Source organism: Schistosoma mansoni (genome assembly GCF_000237925.1).
Source record: "Schistosoma mansoni, WGS project CABG00000000 data, chromosome 1 unplaced supercontig 0010, strain Puerto Rico, whole genome shotgun sequence".
NCBI classification, from domain to species: Eukaryota; Metazoa; Platyhelminthes; class Trematoda; order Strigeidida; family Schistosomatidae; genus Schistosoma; species Schistosoma mansoni.
Genome location: NW_017385987.1, coordinates 1,259,615 through 1,262,883, shown reverse-complemented (window position 1 = coordinate 1,262,883; position 3,269 = coordinate 1,259,615). Strand labels below are relative to the sequence as shown.

The 3,269-nt window shown below is 31.0% G+C and overlaps 1 non-coding gene across 1 annotated transcript; it reads right to left on the bottom strand.

Annotated features, from left to right (window-relative positions):
• Window positions 1–504: 504 nt before the first annotated feature.
• Window positions 505–573, bottom strand: Smp_tRNA_00373_Pseudo_TTG.1.1. The gene has a single exon. It is a non-coding gene (tRNA).
• Between the last annotated feature and the right edge of the window lie 2,696 nt (window positions 574–3,269).

Genomic DNA, 3,269 nt, shown 5'->3' with positions numbered 1-3,269 from the left:
TTCGTCCTGATAGGTGCTGGGTTCGAATCTCAAGAGGCGGGATCGTAGATGTGTACTTCTGAGGAGTCCTAAAATAGGACAAAACGGCCGTCTAGTGCTTCCAGGTTTTCCATGGTGGTCTAGCTTCAATTGACTCATGATTTCAACCATAAGATTACTGAAATCACAAAGAACCCCCTTCTGATTATATATATATATATATATACTTGTGAACATATTTTCAATATCTATTTGAATATTTCGTTAAACGATTTATTTGGTTTCAATAAGTTTTTCATTACAAAAAATTGACAGTAATTATAGAACATTTAAGTAACTAAGAGAAAGCTAGACAACTGCTTAATGTTAGGTTAAGATTACTTATTAAGAGATTTATACACTTATTAAATAACAGTTAATTCATTTATAAGCAAAGATGGATAGTGGCTAGCAGTGTAATCCAGGACGCGCGTTTCGACCTATTTGAAACTCGTCAGCTGGATGCACCTGCATCTCAGAGTTGATGTTCATTCTGGGACTCGAACCCAGTACCTGTCGCTTCAAACGCCATCGCGTTATCCACTCAGCACAAGCCACTTGCTTGTGCAATGGGGTGAAGTTAATTCCTTTGTTATCGAATTATAAACAGTTACTATTTTCTTGATGAAAATGATGGTTACACATATTTATTATTATTATCATTATTAAATTGGAACTTATTTTAAATGGATATAAATAACTATTTGCCAAGTCATTTTCATATTAAATCATTACTGTGTCATTGTTTTCTATTTCTTTAAATTATTAGCCAACAGAATATCATAAAATTGAAAAAACCGATATTCTGAATATTTGTCATAGTGTCTTTAAAAATGTTGTGGCTATTGTCAACGAACAACCAGGTATGAATTGTAATTTCTTTAAATTTATATATATATATATATATATATATACTTATTTATAAAAGTTGTTTATACTTTTATTTTTGGGGAAGTAGCTGGTTACATATAATGTAACTTGTCTTTGAATTCATTTTACAGTTGAAATCATGAGTCAATTGAAGCTAGACCACCATGGAAAACCTGGAAGCACTAGACGGCGTTTCTTCTGTTGTGAAATAGTAACTCACTGAAGACAATGTTGGATGTGTCGCTCAATTTCGTGGATCGGTTGAAGTTGGACGTTAACACCGTTAGATGCCGGCTCAGTGGTCTATCAGTCTTGAGCTCGCGCGCGAGACTGATAGGTCCTGGGTTCGAATCTAGTGAGGCGAGATCGTGGATGCACACTACTGAGAAGTCCCACAATAGGACGAAACGGGCGTCCAGTGCTTCCGTGTTTTCCATGATAGTCTAACTTCAATTGACTAATGATTTCAACTATATAAAAGTTACTAAAATCTCCACAAAACCCCCTTTCGAATTTATTACCCATAAAAAAATAAATAAATTGTTTCAGCTGAAAATCAGACGATTTAAATCATTAATAACAAGCCATTCAAAATTAGACTAAATTATATGTAAATTGACTGTCTAACAGCTTGAAAAATCTCATTATTAATCAATTCACTCTATTTCTTAATCATTCACGATAATACTAAACAATAATCTGAGAAGAAACAAAGATTAAATTGATAGAAATGTGTTGTCTTTTTTTCTGTGTTCAAAGTTGAAGGAACTTTATCGACAAATTTGAATATACTAATCATGTTGCTTTAAATTATTCTTTATTATTCTGTTAGTTTTATGAATTATCCCAAGGATACTCATTCGTTAGGTTTAATTAAACTTCTTTATGTTTAAATGGTCATCGTGACTAAAATTCACAATTCTGTATTGGCATGAATAGTATTATCTACAACTTACAACTCACAACTGTTTGTTAAGTAACAAATTCATCATCTTAACCAAAATCAGTATATTGTGATACACAACAACTGACTGTTGTATCAGTATTGATAATTGAGATTATATTGTATTGAGAGTAAAGAAACAGCTTTACTTCAAAATTTACTAAAAGATTCTTTTCTTTAGATCATTTCGAAAGTATATAATATCAATTTGTAGAACTATTTTGATGAATAAATGTCCTTGTTCTCGTAGTGCATTGCACTTTTCAACTTTAAAACTTTTGTGTTCATAAAAAGATCAAAGTAATTATACGACCACTTAGTGCTTATTTATTTCTTTAGTTAAATCTGTTATCACTTATGAAGTACTAATTAATTGCTTATTTTCTTATGTGAATATATTTCAATCAACTGATTCTCACTTATTGTCGTCCTACTCTACCCAACATTATTTCAATGTTAAACAAATCAACTAGTGTTTTGTCCCAAATGTCTATTAATTTTAGATAAAGTACAAACTTTAATAGGATATCAAAATGAGTGAGATGAAGTTAAAGTACTCAAGGAAAAGGCATAAATATTGTCCCATACCTTCATATTGTTTGATTGAGCAAGCGTTAGTACTCAACTTCGTGTGTAAAATATGCGTTTTTTCTCATAAAAAAGACTGAATTTATCCAATTTTATAGCACTTTAAATTACACTGATAAGCTTATTAAGACGTGTATACTTCTAATGATTTTACTGTTATCATGTTAATAACACTATTCAAGCATGTGTATTATTGATCAACTATTAATATTATAAATGATTGTTGAAACATGTTGTATTAGACATTTGTTTGAAATGAAAATTACTCTAGGGCATTTGAGGAGTAAATTGAACAATGATAAAATGATATATAAGAGCATGGATTCACCTACGTCTTAACCTTGGGTTTGTGAACGTATGCATACGGAGAGGGGGCACTTCATAAAGTCCAGCTTTACTGATTATATATCAATTTCCCAGACGTCTATTTTCAGCGGGCAGTTGAAAACAGTTGGTTTGTCAAAGAGAGAAACCTTCATATGTATGTGTACATATGTGTATGATAGCGAGACAGAAATAAAGAAATACTAATAAAAATCTGAATATTTTTCAAACCACAAACAAATTTGTATCTTTTTTTCATTCCGTCTGGCTATATTCCTTTATAATTCATGATAGTTATAATCCGTATAAACTTGTTTAACATACCAATTAGAAAAAATACGAAAATTGGAAGAAAAAAAGTTTTCATGATGTCGGAGCACTGTGTAATAAGTGTGACAATGGCTTAACTTTATCTAAGTACTTTCTTATATGTTAAATGATGATCACTAATCAAATAATGTGTATTGTATACAGAGATATCGACCTTACTTGAAATGGCGCCAATTATGTTTTATATTCACCTCTC